Source organism: Chlamydotis macqueenii, chromosome 3 (genome assembly GCF_036417535.1).
Source record: "Chlamydotis macqueenii isolate bChlMac1 chromosome 3, bChlMac1.mat, whole genome shotgun sequence".
Lineage (NCBI taxonomy): Eukaryota > Metazoa > Chordata > Aves > Otidiformes > Otididae > Chlamydotis > Chlamydotis macqueenii.
The window spans coordinates 121,360,204-121,380,734 of record NC_141558.1 but is presented as its reverse complement, the minus strand read 5'-3'; the positions used below and the strand labels follow the sequence as shown (position 1 = coordinate 121,380,734).

The 20,531-nt window shown below is 41.8% G+C and overlaps 1 protein-coding gene across 2 annotated transcripts in view; it reads left to right on the top strand.

Moving 5' to 3' along the window:
- The window catches only part of SNAP25 (synaptosome associated protein 25), a 65,162-nt gene that overhangs the window by 14,445 nt on the left and 30,186 nt on the right, over positions 1 to 20,531 (top strand). The gene's annotated exons all lie outside the window — the stretch shown is intronic.

Genomic DNA, 20,531 nt, shown 5'->3' with positions numbered 1-20,531 from the left:
ACTGTGAAAACTAATATTGCCAGTTTTGCATATGTAAAAATGTAAACATTTCTTCTAGTAGATACAATTATTTTGTTCATGATATTAGATTTTTGAGTAAACTACCAGTAAAGTTTTTTTTATCTATACTGTTGATGTGTCCTGTTGAATTACATCTTGATATAGGTGTTAACTATGGGTCACTGAGACACAAATCGTTTGCTTAATAAATCAGACTAGCAAAGAATGCAGAACCTTTGTTTAATCAATGCTGTTGAAATTAATTTAATTCAGAATTTGACCACCTCACTCTGTATAAATGTCTCCATTACTGTTTAAACTGCTTAGTATTTCTCACATGAGGACATTTCAATTATATGGTAAAATCAAAAAGCTCAGAACATGAAATATTGGGGGAAAATCAGTATTTTAAATATGAAATTTTATCAATTTTCTATATTACAATACCAAAGAGAACAGTACTTCCCCCCAGAAGTAACATAACCTATTGCATTTATTTTAGTAGCTGGTTAACAGCTACTAAAGAACAGAATGTGATACGGCAGTCAGATCTCTAGGCAGTGAAAATGGACCTTTGATTTGCTAGTGGAAAGAAAAGGAATAATTGTTGTCAAAGCTTTGAGAAGTATAAGATTAATTTTTAGTAATAAATACTTACACTTTTTTCATTTTTTACAAAGGTTCCATTTAAGAAATGAAGAGTTTTGATCTTCTCTAGTAAGCTTTTTGATTATTATTTGATTAGTTTATAAAATCAGTATATTGCAGATTTCTAATGAAATGGCAAACTTTTTTTCTTTTTTCTTTGCTTACTTGCATCTATCTGTGTGTCTGGCATGAACCAAGTTTAACTCCTGCCAAAGAGTCTATACTGATGAATGACATTCGTACTGTTGTTTAGTCCAAAGCCCCCTACAGCATTTAGACTGATTACAGCCTTCAGAGCCAAGGAATACGCATATACAATCAGAACTGGAGAGAGAAGGGGACAAAGTTTCGTTGCTTGTGCTTTGGAGATGTTAAAAAAACTTTTCTAGCCTCATAACTTTGGTGGCAGAAATGTAGTCAAAGTGGGAAACTTTTACATCTCATTTTTGGATGAGATAAAGCAGATGAAGACTGATTAGGCTTCCCATGGCTGAGCCATTTCTGGAGACAACACATCAGATGTCTCGGATAATATGGAAGCTGTGGTTGGCAGCCTCTAATGCAGGTTCCTGTCTCTTCTAGAAATAGCATTAGGCACAAAATGTATGGTCTTGAAATTTATATTGTCTGGAATAGCAAATGCTGTACCATGTTTCAGAAAGAAGCATCTTTAAAAAGAAAAAAAAGCCAAATAGATGGAGAAATAATATTTTAATACTAGTGTCCTACTGAATTCTGCACTTGATCCCTTATGGTGCCTTCTGGGCACCTGCTCAAGTCTTAGGCTCTTCTTGGATAAAAGCACCCACCACAACAGCTAGAAACGCTTAACACTTCTTCTTTCCCTGGCTTTCCACACACTCCGTACCTCTTCTGCTTGTGGGCCTTGGAGTGTCTTAAAAGAAAACAAGCTGATAGGCACTGCTATTTCCTAGTGGCCCTGGGTGGGGCCACCAAGGATGTGAGGCTACATACCAGTCAGGGAAGACTGCAAAGGCGCTTGCTGGGAGGTGATTTTTGGAATACCTGAAAAGCTCAAATTTTGTGATCCCCTTCTCTTTAGCTTTTGAATTGATCATGTTTAGAGATCGCCCGTGCCCTTGGAATGCACAACTACTGAGAATCAGAGGACAGGTATCGACTTTCATTCGTGGGTCTCTGTGAGCAGTTGTTCATGCCATGAACTTCTGGGGATTTGCTCACAGACATTTAGTGGGTGGCTGATATTGCTCCTCAGTGATTGTGGTCTTTATGTCTGGAAGAGCTAAGACTGCAAATCCTAGTGGTCAGACCTCTACTCCAAGGCAGGGGGAAGGGGAGAGTATACTTAATGACTCATTGCTTTCCCTCTTAAATGGGTATAAGTGACACGGCACTGGTTTTGGATTTTGTTCTGGATTTGGTAACTTCTTGGGCAGAGATCCTTAAAGGTTCTGTAAACAATTTCATGTGCTGACTCAGGAGGCAGACTGCTTTGACCGGCCATCTTCACATCCTACCATTACTATGGTAATTACTATGACCGTCTGCTAACCAAGGGTGAGTATTAATCAGAGGTGAAACAAAGGAGCCTTCTTGGCAGCCCAAACATGTCATGTGCCTTAGCTAGTCAAGCTTCACTGGCTCAATGACACTAATTTGCTCCTGACCTAATGCTCCCAGCACCTCTATTCTACGTGTTTATTAATTCTAGGAAAGAGCTTTCATATGAATTTTGTTGTGGCGCTGAGACACAATGAGGTAAAGATATGTGGCTTCTATTCTGTTCTCCATACCTGTGCCATAAAACGTAACGTTTGCTGTGCCTGTATTATTCGTGAGCTTGTATTAGTGCTTAGCTTAAAGCCTATTGAAATATCCTGGAAATACAGTAGCCTCATCAAGCTTTGAGGTAGATTTTTAAATCTTGTTCCTGTTTTAGATCAGAGGAGGTTTGAAGCAGCAAGGCTTGCCAAAGAACTAGGATTCCTATGTCATGAGAAGTTTCATTAACCTGGCTCAGACACATAAAATAACTAGGAGGAATTTCCTAGTGGATGACCACTCCTGACATTAATCACCTTCTGACTGAGGACTGATAGGTTGGTCTACTTTCCATTTGTTTTCCATCTTGGGGAACTTTATCCATTCCTCAGAAGGAGATGGCACAGGTTATTATGGAGACATTGGGAGGACTCATAGGAAGTGCTATGTTTCAGTAGCAGAGAAGTTTCTTTCACCAAAGGGGGATATTACTTGCTATTGATAAAGAGGGGAAATCTCTACTTTCAAAGTATTATCATTAAATATGAATGAATATTGATTTTTTCATTAATAATAAATATCTATAGTTAGACAAGGTAATTAATATGAGCTATTATGACATTAGCCTTATGAGCTAAAATTTGCTACACTGGCTTGATAAGGAAGACTTCATTGCTTCAGTAGAAGTGAGATGAACTCCACTGAGAAAAATTATGCAGGAGTTCCTTTCTCACCTCAGCCTGACAGGGAGAAGGATCTTTATAGTGTTTCATTAAAAAGCGAGTAACGTGTTCCAGGCTCTTAGGCCAAGTCCTCAGAAGAGACAGATTTTAAATCCTTCCCTCAATGAACCCAGCGATAGTTTCGTTCATGCAGCCCAAGGCACTTCACTGCTTTCCAGCAGTGAAGAAAAAGAGGCGTGCAGAGCCCTTCCTCCCAAGCTGGCATTTTTTTTCTTAAATACAGAATTAATCTAAAGTTTCCACATTTGCCAGTTTCAGCCACAGACTACAGTTATTTACGTATGCCAGGATAAAGTTTTAAATTGTGGTCTGTATTTTTGGATTGCCTGGAATACAGATAAGTTGACTTCATAGACCATTGCCAGCTGTCTGCTGGGCATTGATGGTGGTTCATGTTCATCCAGGGCCGTCTGAAGTTTCAGGCAGTGATTACCCTCCAAGTCCAATGAAACCTGAGAAAGTAATTAGTCTTTTTTGTGACTCTGGTATCCTGTGTTACTTAACCTGGATTTGACGCAGCCTTATGGAGAGGTATGGGGAATGTAGGGAAAAGGGAAGAAAATAAATAATTTGTCAGTTTGTTGTTGTGCCTCTTTTCACCTGAGGTTTGAATAAAAGCAAGACAGAGCACAAAGCCTCGCTAACAGTTACGTGGCTCTCTCTGCCTGAGGGGAAGGGGGCTGCTGAACCTGACCCCTCTTCTTGTCCCAGGGACATACACTTTGAGGCTTTCCCTGCCCAGTCTGGTTCCCGCGGGGCTCCAACACCAGATCCTGGAGCAGACTGTGCACACTGCAGCAGCTGGCAGCAAATCCTTGAGGCAGAGGGCTTCACTGCATCAAATATTAAAATGGATGCTGCATTATGCCCTCCCTGCTTTACGCCTAGCTTGAATTTAACACCCAGGAAACCTTCTTCTCAGCCTCTTCATTGGAAGTGTGGAAGTAGCACTTACAGCAGAGTCACTCTGCAGAGACTGCAGTGCCCTCTGGTTTGCAGGAACCAGATGTTGCTGAGGGCAGGGAGGTGACTCCTTGGGAAAGAAGGATTTGTGGGTCCAGCTGTGAGTGGTGGGAGAGGGGGAAAGGCATCCCACTGCTGATGGGGATGCTCTGGAGCTGAAGAGCTCAGCGAGGACAGGCAGGTGCAGCAGAAAATATGAAGGCTCACGATGCGTTTGCATCCCATCCCTCTGAGGAGGAGGGCGCTCCTTTTTCTCTGGCAACCACCCAGTTCCAAGCGTGTAATAAACTCCCAAAATGGATTATTTTCCTTTAAAAATAGAGTGTGTCCCTCCCACAAGCTCTTTAAATAAATCTCTTGCCCCTGTTCTCTTCAGCTCAAGGTCACCTGGAAGTGCAGCTCTTTCACTAGGTGCGTCGGTATTTCACCATAGGAGGGAGGAGACCAGAGAGCCTGAGACATGCCTGCTGGTTTTGCTCATCATATCTGGGCTAAGCCTGGGGCATTTTAGACAACAATTTGTCCATCAGTCAGTGGGCTCCATGCTTATAAGGGCTGAAATACAGTTACATAGCTCTCTTGAGCCATTAACTGATTTAAGTAACATAAATATTCCTTTATTTTTCCTCAACAATGGCTTTTTTTTTTTTTCTTGAACAAGGGGCTTTTATTCTACCAGGTGGTCCAATCTACATGTCCTAAAGATGTGCTCTAGATGTATTTTCAAAGCTTAAGCAGGTAACTTCATTTAAAGCTGTGATCTTCAATTTACCCTTGGGTTAAGTGTGAAGGCTGCAGCTACACTACAAGATCTCTTACATTGCGTGTATTTTCTGCTGTATGTGTCACTGGGGTTTCATGAAGGAAGGAGTCACCTCCCTCTTTTTATTCATTTATTGAGAAATAAGTGTCAGCACTGTGAAAACAGTTCAGTCTGAAATATCTGAACTGAGCAATCTTGCTTACAGAAAACAAATTCTGTATCAGATGCAGGATTATTCCCACATAATTCTTAGGTCAAGAATGAAGACTCACTGGTTCTTCATCCAGGAATTTAGATTACATAAAATACACAAGAAAATAATGATTGCTTCAGATTTAAATTGGATTACATTCAAGCGAAGTTCATGCCCCATCCTGCTCTCTTTACTTACAGGAATAGTGTCTATAAATATATAGGAAAGCACATCAATATTTTTGATTGGAACTTATTTTACTGACAAATTACTTCAGCAGCAAGTATTATTCTTGTCTTTGAAATAATTCTTTTTCTAAAAGTCCTCAAATATACATTTGCAGAAGGGATAGAAGTGGAGGGAGAGCTCTCCAAAACTAAAACCAGCTGAAAAAAGAAAGGGGTTTTGGCTGATGTTGGAAGACCAGAGCATTTCTACCAAAACCTGGAAAGATGGCTGTCCCCTGGTAGGTCTCAGAGGAGAGACGCATTTGCTGTTTCCGGAACAGCTCCAGCAAAACCCTCCGGTGCACCATCTGCTTGAGACACCCAGCCTTGAACACTGACTGCCTGGCCACTTAAAAGTGTAAAAGCACCTTGTGGGGTACAGTTTCCTTATTTTACAACGCCTGATGTCATAGGCTTCACAGCATACCAGCTCCTAACTCCTTGTTTGGGGACGTGGCCAGAAGCCACCTACCGCTGCTAGACATGCCTTTCGAGAGGACGGCTGCTGCCGTCCTTCTTATTCAGGCATTTCCTCTGTGCCATAGACTGTGCTGTGCCAGATGTGCCCAGCGTTATGAGTTGTACACCCCCAGCTCGGTCTCGTCATGGGCTTTGCCCTGTGGTCCTTGTCATGCTGCAACTTCGTAAGCGACAGTGCCTCTTGCTCCTGGGCTGTTGGGGGCTGAGTCCGGGTGAGTCATCTCTGCGATGCTCTGGAGGCAGCAGTGCTGGCAGTCGCCTTGTCCTTGGGACAAGCTCTGCTCTCATGCAGAGGGCTGGAAAAGCAGGCTGTCTCAGCTGAAACCCAGAATTTCTCTGGATTTGTGCTCAGGTGAATGAATGCAGATGTGCCTAAATAAATGAGAGTGTTATGAAGGCAGAGGTTGGAAGGCAAATGCTGTTTTTCTGATGTAAAACAAGTTCCGTTTTAATGTTTAGAAGAATCAGATTGGCTGTCACTATTCATCCACTGCAAGGAAGATTTCATTCCTTCATTTTGGCATGGCTCCTTGTAAAGCGTCTGGTCTTAAAGGCCCAGAGTCACCCCATGTAGCTCCCAGTGATAGCAGAAAAAGGTTTAGGGATTTAAATGAAAAAAAAAGAATTGGAGCTTTCATTGCCAGGCAGTGAAGCAAAATCCCTCTGTCCTCAGCTGCATCGTATACACTCTGCTCCCCAGCCTGAAACCTGGAGCTGTAGGATATTGACAGTGAGACTGTAGGAATATCCAAGCACAGTTCTGGGGAAACCCTCTATTCACTGAATTCTGCCACTTTTTTGTGACCAGACTGGGATTGCTCTCAAAATGTCAGCTATTAATTTTTTTTTTTTTCTGAGTTTATTCTTGCCATTACTTTTGGTAGCATATGAAACACTCTTGTCCTGGCTCACTGCTGTGGTTCATCGTCTGGCAGCTGAGTGAGTGGGTTAGTTCTATTTTAACACATGCTGTAGCCAAAGAAACCTCTTTGGTCGTGTTGTGTGTACACCTTCACGTGTGAGCCTCACTCTACGTAGCTCCAGGTGTGCTTTTGTGCCTTGGATGAATATCAGGCAGTCTGGTTTTTCTGCTTTTGTTTTGTTTTTTTTTTTTTTCTGAGTCCCATTTTCTCCAGTAAAAACACTCCTGTGCTACAACAGGGAACGTACGCTCTTGCCATCAGCAGTAGTTGTACCTGCATACCTCAGAGATCTGTGCACTAAATACAAAGGGTTTCAACAGGAATGCCCTCTATGCTGCAAAGTCCTTAGCACATCAGCTTCCCAGTAGCCAGGCTGCTGGAGCCAAGGATCCATTGTCATTCATTTTATTTATGTGATCAAATTTAATCCCCTGTTTTATTGTCCACCAGAGCTCTGTAAATCTCATGTAAACCCATACGACCCACTCAGTTCATGTCTTTCTCAAGCCTCTCCCCTCCAGATTGCACCACAGGCTACTTCAATACATCCATCTCCCTTAACGAAAAGATGAACTTCAGCAGGGAAAAGGAGGAGGTTTTGCAAAATGTTTCAAATTCTGACCTTTCAGGGCCATAATTATGGCTTGATGAGATTCAACCAATAACCATGCAACTGTAAGACCCAGGGAAGGGGCAATGTTCCCACAAGGAACTGTGAAACTTTCTCTTCCCAAATACAAATTGAAAGGAAAAGGTTATAAACCAAACCAGACCATCTTCCATGCCCTTGCGGGCCTTAATTCCTTCACAAACAGGTGCAAACTGAATAAAAAGAACTAGCTAAATAAAAATCCTCATGCAGAGAGAAAGATTTTGATCCTCTGTTAAAACAGTTTGAGCGGAAAGGATTTTGCAGCCTGTCTGTTAATCTGCTGATCACGTGGTTGAAAGCGATGCCCTTGAGGCACTACCTACCCTGTTGTTGAGTTGATTGGTCAACAAAAAAAGAAATGAGAAAAAAAAAAAAAGAATTGAAGTTGTGCTCTTGTATTAGTGCAGCTAAATCCTAGCCTGCAAGTATTGGTAATCTTCACTGGAGGAACACGCTGGTTTGGTTTTTTTTTTCATCAGCCTGTGAAGGCTCAAATGGACTTCAGAGGAAAAAGAGGTTTCTAAATCAGCCTCGTGAGCCTGTAATAAATAATGAGGAGTTCTCACAGCCTGCAGCAGGGAAAGCCAGTGTGTGTGTGTTTGTCCTTGGCCCCTTCGAATTTATATTACTGATTCCTGGGAAATGAGTAGCAGCTGGGAATTAGTTGTAGGTGTGAAGCAAAAAGCAGCAGTGGCCTCTGAAAATGAGGGAATAAGTTTTGCATATTTGTTGGGTGCTATTATGCCTTTCTGTGGCTGATATAATTTGTTGCTTAGCCTAGAAATGTCAGATGCTTTCAATATTTGACTTGTACAACTGTAAATGCATTGTAAGTACACATTTTAAACAGTCATTCCCAGTTTATTGGTTCTGTTATAAATATTCACCAGCAATGCACAGTGGATATGACACTAAAATCTGCCCATTTAATCTCCCAGCCGTGCTCACTGCACGGAGCAGTCAGATCCTCTCCCTTTTCTGAATGGCACCTGCAAAACGGCAGGCTTTTGGGAATGAGCCTGGCCTGTCAAAGGCCCAGCTTCAGGGAGATGAACAGCAGAATTTTCTGTCATTGTGACTCTATAAAAGAGCCTTGAAAGAATAAAATTTAGATTCATAAAAGGTCTATTGGTTTAAAATGGGGTTCCCAGGCCTTTTTGCCACATAAATTGCATTTTTTAAATGCAAATGTTCTTATATTGTGCCAACTATATTTTTTGTACTCACGTGTATATATGTATATCACCTATATATAAATTGAGAACGGGAGTAGTTAAAAACTAAGTAGGGTCCGTTACTTTTATCATGTAGCTGTAGCTATTTCTTTTTCTTTCTTGAAGGGAAGTAAGTTTTTCAAAGTTCATGGACTTTCTTGAGCTTGAACTCCTGCTTCCAGAGATTAGGTTCCTAATGGAGACTATGGCTCAAAGTAGAGGAGAGTAGAGCCGGGGATAGGGCTGAGCTGTCCTGGATGTGGCAGAAAGGGAGCCCTTTGCCATGAGCATGGGGGTTGGTCTGCAAAACACACGACATCCTCGGGGGCAACTCAGAGCACCCTCGGAAAGGACAACCTCCATTTTTATTTTCTTTATCCATTATTAAAGCTCCATTGCCCTAGAGAAAATCCATTGGCAGTAGCAGAGAGGTGCAGATGGTCTGCTGAACTCCTTTTGGATACATTTTGGATAGCAGTTCCTCGAGATGATAAGGCTTTGACTCAGACCTATAATCTCTGGTGCCTTTTCTCTTTTACTTATGGTGTTGCATTTCCTCATGACCATGCCTTCACCACAAATGGCTGCATGCAAAAGGAAAAAACCTCAAACTGACAAGGTCCCTTCCTTCTTGCTACCTGCTTCAGATGCTGTATGATACAATGAACAGAGGGATGGACAGACAGACAGATTGACATACAGATATATGCATAATAAAATTGTTTCTTTAAAGATAAGGCTCTTTAATTTGAAAAAGAAAATAACATGAATAATCAGAGATAACCAAGATTCTCAAAGACAATGAGATCTTTTCTTTAACATCTTTTTTTTTGCTGTCCCTCATAGCTGAAAAAATCACCCTTCTTCAGTTAAAAATCCCATTCTACAAATAACACCATCAGCCCAGTTTCATAATGCTTATATTTTGTCAGCTGCTGATTTGAGTCTGGCGACTTAGTTAAAGAAGATTTCTGCTAAAAATATACCAGTCCATTGGTTGAAACATGGTCATACATTTACCATCAGGCAGAAATGAAAGGAAAGGATGGATATGGTAAACATAATTACTTGCTTTGTTTACCGCAAATACATGTCAAAAGGGGAAATGTGTCTATTTAGATTCCTAATACCCTCATGATTGCAGCGTGTAGAATTTTACTCCCCTATTGAAATGTTTACATGTCGCTACAGCTGCATTAATTGTCTTTCATTCATTTCTGTTAAACTTAAGGTCATAGCTGCATAAGCCAGAATCTACACTACCAACTCTTGCTAGAAGAAGGTGTCATTTGGCATTGCATGTTTGGCTCAGTGCCCACACAAATGCACTGAAAGCTGGTAAAACCTACCCGCAAAAGCAACAGTGAAGCCACAGCCCTTTGGCCCAGCAGCCGAGTGCAGAAAGAAATGAAATGTTGTGTGCCTGAGTCTGCTGACAGCCCATAACAAACATTGTCGGGGAAAGCCTTATTCCTGTCTATTGCTTTGAAATCAAAGCTACGACAGCATTCATGTTGATGGTGTTAACTATGTCACTGCCAATCTTTTAAACTAAAATACTGAGTTATTGTTCTTCCGCCATAAAAAATTTTCAATATTTTCCAGTGTACCAAAATCATCAACCATTCCATACTAAGCTTGTAAAAGTGCTGATTACACTCAGAGCTTGTCTCATCCAGTCCTAAAAGCATCAGAATTAATAAAGAAGTGATAGCACCGAAATAACGTATTTTCTATCATACAAATGAAGAATTCCATGACTGTTTTAATGACTGAGTTATTCACTGTTCCATTCAATTAATTAAAAAAAGAAACACTTTTAAATTAAATAAAATTACCACAAAATTTCCCCCTGACTTGCAGACTTCCGCAAAATGCAGCAGAAATTAGCTCTACTTTGTGACAGAGGCCAATGCAAATGTGCTCTCTTTTCTTCCTGTAATACTCGTGGGTTTCCTGTCTATCATCCATTTAGCCTAAAAAAAATCCTTCTCCCATTTGTGGGTTTCCTTTTCATCATTCATTTAGACTAAAAAAGTCTTTCTTCAGTTGTCTGTCTGCTTTCCTGGGTGGTTATAAGAAATTTGAGGATGATCTCTGCTGGCTTGCATTTTCTGCCATTGATTTGATCTGCATGTAATATAAGTGTCTGTATCTCTTATGCCATGGTAGCATTTTGCACTGACCTTGCAAAGGCAGAGAACCGTAGAATCATAGAACAATTTGAGTTGGAAGGGACCTTTAAAGGTCATCTAGTCCAACCCCCCTGCAAGGAGCAGGGACATCTCCAACCAGATCAGGTTGCTCAGAGCCCCATCCAACCTGGCCTTGAATGTTTCCAGGGATGGGGCATCTACCACCTCTCTGGGTATCCTGTTCCAGTCGAGGCAACGTGGAGTGAGGTCTTTTGAACAACTACTCATGTTGAATGCTGTCTTGCAGAAGGTCAGCTCGCTTTTTCTGTTGCCACTGGGTCTGCTCCTCTTGATTTAGGAAGGTACAGGGGGAGAGCCTTCACTCATGAACACAAACCAACAGCAGTCAGTTTGTTGCCACCACACTGATGTGTAAGACTTCCCCACTGGCAAGACTAAGAGCAAAAAAATGAGCAGCCAGGGCTGAGTTACTGTAATTTTCTCATGCTGCATTACCTGTTAGGTAGCTGAAGCTCTCCTGACTCAGAGACACGAACTGCAGCACCGGGAGGTAATTAATAGGCACAGACACAGTTCATCTTCTGTATTACAGTGACTTTATAAGGTTGAATCAAATTGATCCAACCTCTGTGTGAGAGATGTGAGCAAACAGGCTGTTGCTCACTGCCCACTGACTTCCCGGGCTATGACCAACCCCTTTCCTGGAGCCCACTGAAAGGAGGTGTCTCATACCACCTGTGAAACCTCAGCACTTCGCAGTTGTTGCCTGTGAGCAACTCCTAGACAGTGAGGAAAAGGAGCAATAATGCTTTGGCACAGATGGGTGGTGAACACCTTTGGTGCCTTGAGTCAACAGTGGATGCAGGTCCCACTTGGCTTCTGGGGAAATCTGTACCTGTCTTTGCCCCACGCTGGTTTCACCTTCATTGCCCAGGTTTGGCTCCTGCTTTTACCCCAAAAGATCATTTTGGTTTGGGATGCTCAGCAGAGGTGACAATTAACTGAAACTAAGAGATGTGGAAGAGGCTTGGATGTGTATATGGAGGCAGGGGGCTGGAGCAGGAGCTCTGTGCGCACTTGAGAAGATTCTGCAGAGGAAACAGTTTCTTTCTACAAACCTAGGAATTGCAAACACAACATGCCTCATGGATCCTGGTGGGAACACCCTTTAAGCTCCCCATTAAAATATTCCATGCAGTTTTCTTATTTCTTGCTGTTTCCTGAATCCCTCAATAAATGTCTTGCAATAATTACATTATATATTTATATTTATGTTCCATCCATCTATTGATCCATCTATTCATCGAAGAGAAACAGAGGGTGGCAGGTAGAGCCCCAGGAAAATCTGACACAAAAGCATTTAAGATGCCAAGTACTCCTGTTTTATGCTTGCACACAGACCCACCCGCACGCACTCCACTGTTCACCCTCCACATGCTGCCAGCATCTACCAGCACGTTGCTGGCTGTTAGCTCCACCTGCAAGCCTGACCCCGCTAATGACAGTGGTGAAACTTCCTCCAACTTGAAACGGGGCATGACTTTCACCCCTAGCTTCTAAAATTGGCCATTAATCAGATTTAGGGGCTTAGGAGCAGCATAAAGAAACCCAGGTTGGAATATAATCAAAGAGAATAGAGGCTGATTGCTTGTCACTGCTGCAGTGAATATTTTGAGGAAGACCTGAATGAATTCAAGGTGTGAGTTTCACTGAAAATCGTGACTCAGTCAGAGATCTCCTCCTCCAGCTAAGCAGATGCCTTTTGTTTTTCTCCCAGACTCTGGCCACAGAATGTAAATAGCTTTGTCACGAGTCAAGACATTTCCTTTAATCCTCTCTACTAATACCTGGATTTCTTGTCCTGAGCCACCAAGATCCAGCTATGCAAATGGCAAGTGAGGTCGTAGGATATTTTGGAACAGGTATCTCCCGGAGGGATGTGGAAGCACTAAGCCCTTCGAGCAAAGTCTACATCTTCCTTTAAAACACCCTGTGAAATGCCAGCCACCTTTTCCACAGAAGCCTAATTCAACTGGAACCAGCATAAGCAACAGCTGCAGGGTGGCGAACAGTTCATCTACCAAGAAAGGACTAACAGAGCCTGATCTTTCATGTCATAAAAAATGCTGAGAAAGATTATGACTGCTGTTTATATACCTCAGAGAAGAGAAGGAGAGAGCAAGGAAGGAAAGGAACTATTTAAGCCACAGAACAAAATCGGCACAGGAACAAGCTGCTATTCTCTGGCTGTGAATTAATTTGTGCTAGAAGTGAAATATTTCCTGGATACTGGAGAAGTGAGAGTCTGGACTCAGAACTAGCGGGAACACAATAAACTTAGGGAATCATACGACATAGCTTACTAAATTATAAATGAAGCTGTATAAGGCAACTCCCTGTAATAACAGGGAATTAGACTCACAGCACTCTGCTCAGTCCAGGTCTCTGTTTGGTGACCTCTGCGCTGCTGACAGCTCCCTCCAGATGAGGTGCCTACTCCTGGTACGAGGGTTTCTTTCTTCACCTTCCACCACTTCAGCTGGTTGCTCTCCCAGACAGGAAAAAACCAAATACTTTTGCCTGCAATGTTTTTCTGTTGCTGTTAGAAAGGAAAAATGTGTGGGTACATAGGTGTAGAAATGACTGCAAGGAGATAACACATTGAAAGGTTTCTTTTCTAAAGCAGTTTTGTTAGCAGTAAAATGGATAAAAAGTCAAGTTGTTATTACTGTGAAGTGAAATTGTTACAAAATGGCTGCTCTGCGCTTTTATTTTTTTTCCAGTGTGGGAGCCTGATAAAACGACATGCACGTGTTGGAGCCTCATAAAACAGCTGTGTTGTCTGACAACTGACAGGACAACAATGACTTGCTTTGTATTGGGATGGGGTGGCTCCAGGCATTTCTTTTATGACTGTTCCTTATTCTCTGAGATCTCAACAGCAACTTTTTCCACCTGCCATTGCCCCTGGCTGCAGTGCCTGGGGGAAAGCATGGGATGTATGGCTCATAACCTCCCTATTTGCAGAAACCAGCAGCACGGAGCGGTTATGTCAACACAACTTGTCTGCTGCACTGCAACCGTGTATACGCACGATCACGCTCATTTGCCCACTAAAGAAGATTTGCCGGGGTGGAGGTGCCCACATTCACAAGAAGTAATTCCCCTGGTAGCACATTTATGTTGCGTAATTGCATTCACACTAAGAAATCATTTTGTTGAGCTTTTTGTCATTACAGTAACACAAGCCCATAGGAAAACTGCTTTTCAATTATTTTTTCCAATGCATTTAGCAAATAGTCAGGAGTCATAATTTTGTCTAATTATACTTCTGTATCTTCATTTTGGCCTCTGGCTGGAGACTCCTTGGTTCCAGTTAGGTATGGGTTCTGACACAGAGATGCAGTGTGAGAATAGAATGTTGTGCTCACTAGCATTTATCCAAAACCCCACGTTGTCCTGCACCACATACATCCCCAAACCGAGCGCCAGTCCATGCCCTGAAACACCTGGAATTCAAGTGGGGAAAAAAAAAAAAAAAGACAAGATGAGAAGGAAAACAATTTTATTCATATTGTGTAGATTGGAGACTGATTCAGTTGTTAAACATAGATAAGCAGTCCCATCCAAGGGTATCCAAGACGTCTGCATGATGCTGACAGATATAGCCAGCAGCAGGAAACCAAATACCTACAGCATCTCACGTAGCTCTAGAGACCTATCTTCAGGCAACGTAAGCAAGAGAGTAAAATAAGTTGTCTGAGGTGCTGCAGGAAGACAGTGGCAAACTAGGAATTGCCTGCTTCTCCTGATTTCAGATTTGCAAGATCTCAGTGCTTGTCTTTTCCAAAGTCGCTCCCTGACAAGCCCTCGCCAGTAGGCATTATTCTTTACTGAATATCAAGAAAAAGAAATGAAATTGGTTATCACTGCACTCCGTCAGCCTCAGCTATGGAGCTGAGCCCAAAGGCTTGCAAGCAACAGGCTACGGGGCAGCAAAAGAAGAGAGACGAGGTGTCTGTGCCACACTTTAGTTTTAACACACCCTACGGAAACATTGAGGCAGCTTCTTTGGCTTAATCAGTAACACAAACATAACAAAGGTGTTTCTTTGGAAACGAAAACTTTGCTGAAAATCTTGTGAATAAATTACATCCAGGCAACAGGCTGCACTGCAAAATTCATAGAATCATAGAATGGTTAGGGTTGGAAGGGACCTTCAAAGGTCATCTAGTCCAACCCCCCTGCAAGAAGCAGACTTTCTTCAAGATTTTATTTCAGAGCTATTTAAAACTTAAATCTAAATAACCAATTTCAGTAATTTTTCATTGTTACATTTTATGCAATAGCATAAAATCTTTAAATAGGATTTTTCATTACAAAATCAGATTATTTGTTCTGCAAGTGCTTTCAGATCAATTAAAATACAATAAGGGCAAAAGCAAGCAATGCTTCTGCTATAGATGGTATTAATTGTGGTGAGCTCTGGATGAAATGGAGATGACAGAAGTTGAAAACAAACAGTTAGAGCTTGTGAGGGCCATTGCTGAGAGTCCACGATCTAGAAAAGCTATGCTCCCAACTCCCTTAAATAATTTCTCACCCGCTGTTGTTTGTCACACCGACTGTGGGCAGCACACACATGCCTTTCTTGGCTTTCTGTTGGGATCTGCCTTCAAACACGACATCCTCAGCACAGTCTCAGGCGGAACCTGCTGGTGTCAGCAACACATACAGGTATTGGTATCTAAGCATCCCTTTGCAGCAGGTTCTCACTTTTGATGTAATTTCATGCCCTGCTGCTGTTAGTTCACAGTTTCTGGTCTAGACTGCGCTTTGGGGTTAATGCCAGTGAATTTCTTATAACCCAGCTGCAAAAACCCCATCTAGGGAAGGCTGGTGAGGGTGGTAAAGACATGGCCAACGTGCTGGGCAGCTGAGCTCTAGATAGCTCCCCGTTGGGCAGTGATAGCTGTCTGGAAGGTGCAGCATGGAAAAGGATGTGCACCTGCAGAGAAGGATCCTATACAGCTCCAGAACTACCTTATGCCTGGCCCCGTAGTGCACGCCTTGCACAGCACCCAAGGAGGCAACACTGGGGAGCAAGGAGGACCCCCTTCCCCTGTAGCTGAACTTCATCTCCCCTTTTGACAGCGTGTGTTTCCCCTGCCAACAATCAGATTAAAAATGGAGAATAGCTTGAACCCAACATCCAGCTTTAAATGGCTTAACAGCCATCCTGAGATGCTAGATCCGAAGTGTCTCTTTGGTTTTTTTTTTGTGGCTCTACTAATGCCACACCACTGTGGAAATGCTCTTTCAGTCTTACAAGAAAGAAGCATAAAGTGTAGTATTGACCGACTCTGACATTTTTAGTAGAATACGCCAATGCAGTCATCCTCTGGCTACAAATATCCACAGGAAGAATAGATGTGTCCTTTAATAACATGGAGAGGGCTTAAAAAAGAACACTTTATTGCAGTGTTGCCTTCACCACAGTAAATTGCAGCATTTCCATTTTCCTGTATTTATTGCATTGAAGTGTTTATATCACTATGAAGCAAATATTTGCTTTCAAAGGTCACTCATTGTATCTCTCTTCCTCTGGGTATATATGTAGGTCACTCTTAGACTTCAGTATAACTCCATAAGGATATAAAATGTTCTTGCTATGAGATCCTTTATTGCATCTGGGCACTACCAAAATAGCAGATGCAGAATTCAAAGTATAATAGGCAATGCATTCCCATTAGCCGATCTCTCTTTGTATTTTTCTTTAACCCTTAGTCTGCTGTTGTGCTACTCTATGAGCACCAGTATAACGTATAAGAGTGGTGCACAGGGAATTTGATGCAAGTCACCGAAGTCCCCAAAGTGACTTGTGTTGTCTGGAAGACACAGAGCATAGCTTGGTACATGAAGTACACAGTATTTTGTAGCAACATTTGGACTTTCGTCTCCTTTTAAGGGATCACTGTGTGTGTTTGTGTGTGAATGCAGAAAATTTCCTTTCCCTTTTCTGAAGTGGAAAAACCAAGGTGAAATTTTGAGCTTGCATTTGTATATACAATTATTGCAAGTATAAACATGAATCGACCGAGTGTACGCAAGTGGCTGTAACTTCTGTAGCAATTTTTTTTTTAAATCAAAGTTTTAGATCTAAAGAGCTTAACATATTACATCAGAACTTTGGTTTTCTGATCTGCCATCTCTGAAGTGACTGTGGACAAAATCAAATGTAGTTTACGTTGAACATACCAAATACATTTTGGAGAGTTTATTTCCAGTTATATTAGGGGTTCCTAAGGCAATTATAGGATTTTGATACTTGGTTCAAATCAGCTTGAATGAGAAGAGAATGCAAAGTATCAGCTATTATTAAAAGCATTAATTCCACAAGGAATTTATTACTCAAAGTTCTCAATAGTATCTTTGGCCTGTTCCTGTTTCACTAAAACAAGAGCAGGTTTCAGTGGGCCCAAGACAAATACCTTATGCTTTTGAAAGTCTTTCCAGTGATCAGTGAGAGCAAATCCATTATGGTTTACCTTTTCCTGGCCATTCTTGCAATCATCCAGTTTCAATGTTTTAATACATTCAGAGGATTATATTTAGGTGTTCCTAAGAAACACCATAGAGGGAAACCTGTTAATTTGTACTGTAGAGAAATAATTCCCTTTAAAACATAAATCTGCTCTCTATAGGACTGTATTGAAAACAACATTTGTTGGGGGAAATTCATGGCACTGGAATGGAATTTCAGCCAAAGTGGGGCTTTTCAAGGAAAATCCTATCTCTAATCTGTCCTATTCCACATTTTAAACTGCAAAATCTGCAAAAAACTTAAACCCATTCCCAGACATCTGCAAAATACATGTAGTTTATCATACTGTGAGCAAATCAGTAACCTTTATTGATTCTTCTGCATGGTTTTCTATTAAATAAAGTCGAATCAGCACTGCTGTGGGGCACTTTTGTTTATGACTAAAACTTGATGTAAAATGACTTGTCTGGAAGAATGTTTTTTGCTATTTCTCAATCCATTCTAAATGCTTTACAAATACCAAACAATCTCAATAAACCTGTCAAGTTCGATCACATCTCTCTGGTTACAACCTCTGACGTTTTTTAGCTTGATGCAAAATAGGATGCATCTGTCCCTAACATGACAACTGATGGTTCTAACTAACCAAGAAAGCTAACTCTCAAGAAAAATCACAAAGTTTCTCCACTTTGTTTCTTTTTTGAACCACCGCTGGCTCATGATCAAAAATTAGTAAGTAAAAGGTCAAAAGTCGGGCTGGAATCTACTTGGGAACTGAATTTTCTGTGCAATTTTTAGCTGCAATGACTGACAAACAGCCTGTTGCTATTTGTTATTGTCAGTAGCACTTACCTCACCTTCACTCGTTTACAGATCTGTAATAATTCAGCTCACATTAGATATGCTTAGAGACTGAACCAAATAACCGAATCCTCTGTTAGCATCCCATCCTCTCATTGATGCATCACCTCCCACTTTACAGCTACTAGGATGCTGCCAGATGGATGTAACAGAACCAATTTCTTGCCCCTCATAGCTATACATATATACCAATCAGAGCAGTCCCCAAGTCAGGTCTAAATTGTCCTGATTTTAGCTAAAGCTCAGTGCTGCCATTCTGCCAGCACAAATCCAGCAAGGGATTCAGACAGAGGAGAAAACTTTAACTAGATATTCTAAACCTAGGTCCACAGACTTAATAATGGTATTCTGTCACAGAGGCTGCGCTAGAAATACTTAAAGGCTGAGTTTTGCCTTGATCTGGGAAAACCCCACAATTTGTGAAGCAGTAACTGGCGGTAGTGCCGGCCTGTGCCAAGTGGGACAGGAGTCTGGAGAGCAGCTCTTTACTGAAATAATTTGGTTTTATCCCAGCTGAGCATGCTCTGTTTGCTGATCAGAAGCAGTGTCTTCCTGGAGCTGTGTGATGTGCCACAAAAGGCAACACGAGTGCAGTACTAGGGTGGAAAGGTTGGGGTGGCCTTGGGAGTATCCCCACATTTTCATATGCCCTTCAGAGAGAGACCAATTTCTGGTTCAACTTTTCCTCCTAATCCTCAGAGTGCCCCATTTTCAGTAAAGCTTATTTACTACTGTTTGCGAGCGTCCTTGAAGTGCCTGATATCAGTCTGAATATTAGCCAGAAAATTAAGCTCTACACTTGTATCACCCAGGGTTGCAGATGAGTAGCTTAAAGCTTGGTCCTTTGGACCGCTGTGAGCATCTGGCTGGCAGAACTGTGTAGGCTTCTTCCCCAGCATATATTTGGGCTCCTAAACACGGTCTGGCCCACCACAAAATGTCAGTCTCTCTCTGACAAGAATGTGGCGATGTGCTCAGTGATGAAATTAAGATGCCGTGCCAGTAGCTGCAGGGCTGACTCTTCGAGATGGATTTCTTCCTGCTGTAGCTTCAAAGAGGAGAAGCAACAACGAGTGAGGGCACAGCTAATGGGAAAGCATGAAGGTCACATATTCCCTCTTAGATAAGAAAAAATAGCAAATCCGCTATTGAAGCTGCACAGGAAATGCAAGGAGTGGTCTACTTTCCTTATACATTTCTAAGCAAACAGGGTGTGATCCAGGAAATCTCCCTGCACCTCAGCTGTACCTGTTTAGCCCATGCTTCTGACAGTGAGTGCTGTCAAAGCGAGGAACAGGTTAATCTCAAATAGATAATAACTTCCATTTAAAGAGAGTTGTTATTGTTAAAATTTTAGAGCTGAGCTCTGCCCTGACTGATCTTGTTTCATAAAGGCTGCACATATTGCAAAGACAGGATAGAAAACAGCCCCTGGGATTTTGCCTTCTTAGAGCAGCTTTGCTAAAAGGGGCTGCTTTTGTCCTCTTTCTATAATTGAGCATGATGGTATGTGTTTTATGGCTGTTTATTTTCAGTTCCCCACAACTTCCCCACCTCCTCTGCACCTGGGATTAGGTTCTCCTGCAGTGAACAAATCTAACATTCAGTGAGCAGTAATTTGCCATGTGCCATGCTTGAATCAAGCAGAGAAATAAGCCAGTGTTGTTGTTATAAAGACCTGACAGATGGTAGGAGGACCCGCCTTTCTTAATCAAGTCATGCTCAGTAATCAGAGCTAGCTCGAATTTATAACAAAAAAAGAAACCCTACCCAAATGAGGATTAATGGGCTACATCCTGATCTCTGGTTAGGATGAGCTCAGTGGCAATGTTCTGTATTGGGAGGGACAATCAAGATCAGAATCTGTCCCACTTTGGGGAGACGTTGAAAATACCAGTTAGGTCCTGCCGTCACTTTCCCTGAAATGAAGGGTTCCCCTCAGGTAGACAACTTTTCCTTGTCTAGTCGTAAATATTATTCCAGAGTCTGAACTAGATGACAGCGGACAAGTCATTAGCCGAGAAAAATCTGCAAGTTTCATTAACTTTAATTTCATTGCAGATGTATTAGTTGAGCATCCAGCCCTCCAAGCGATGCAGCTAAAATATAGAACGAGGAGCATAGACTTGACCCTGACCTCCTTCATGTTAAGGCTTTTAATTCTAGAGAAGGCAGCATGCGTCTCAAGACTCTTTCTGGTAGCAAATAATGCCTCCAGAGTCTCCAGCTTCAGTATGAATAGCATTTGAAAGGTTAAGAAAAAAGGCAGGATTTTCCTCAAAGAACGTGATAAGAATACATCCTTGTTCTTTGTAAGTGATTATAATACAGGAACAAAGCACCACCTTGAACAGTTCTGCGTGCTCTCTGCTGTATAGGAGTTGCTATCCAGAAGGAAACACTTTGGCTGAGGACACTCAG